Source organism: Rhagoletis pomonella, unplaced genomic scaffold, assembly GCF_013731165.1.
Source record: "Rhagoletis pomonella isolate Grant_MI unplaced genomic scaffold, Rhpom_1.0 Rhpom_scaffold_00006, whole genome shotgun sequence".
Lineage (NCBI taxonomy): Eukaryota > Metazoa > Arthropoda > Insecta > Diptera > Tephritidae > Rhagoletis > Rhagoletis pomonella.
In genome coordinates this window covers 13,273,061-13,273,840 of record NW_023458560.1, presented here as the reverse complement: position 1 = coordinate 13,273,840, position 780 = coordinate 13,273,061, and positions in this window count along the sequence as shown.

Genomic DNA, 780 nt, shown 5'->3' with positions numbered 1-780 from the left:
GGGTAGGCGCTGTGGCCAATGGTAGCACTTGTACCACCTCTGTATGCTGAAAGCAATACAGAGCCCCGTTGGACAACTCCGAAGGAGTTGTGATGCATCAAGCGATTTTGTTGAGCATGATTTGGAGTGCCAGCAATTAACTACTTTAGTAGGTTTTGTTCTGCGGCAGTTGAGAAGTGCATTAAAAAATGCATACCCAATGAAGAACGAACGAATTATTTTTAAGCACAAGTGCGTGTGTTTATTCGCTGCACTTGGTTTTGGGCGGGAGTGCAATATACAAGTGCGTGTGTGTGTTCGCTGTTCTTTGTTTATGAGGGAAATGCATAAGTCGCTTAAACAATATGCATTAATAATACTTTATTTCACAGCCGAAGTCTTTATGCACAGTTAGCATCGCGTAATGAGTCCGTAAACGTAAATGTTGTTAACTGTATCTGGCTGTGGTATGTGTATGAATATATATGTACATACCTACATACATATGGGCCACCAAGCCACCTCATATGGAAAATAAAAACTTTTTATATAGCCAACTCTGACTTACTAAATCTTGCTGCGGTAATTTCACTCGGCCGGTGAAAAATCTTAGCCCTTCGGAGACAATAAAAAATTAGAGATGCCTTTATTTGTGTGACAACATCAAACCGCCCACCACAATTGGAGGATCAGCTCGGCCAAGCATAACATGTGTCTCCCAAGATGTTCAGACATGTGCCAAAATCCAGAAAATTCCCTTGTTTTTCTCTGAAATGCATATCCAAATTAAATTGAAAACTT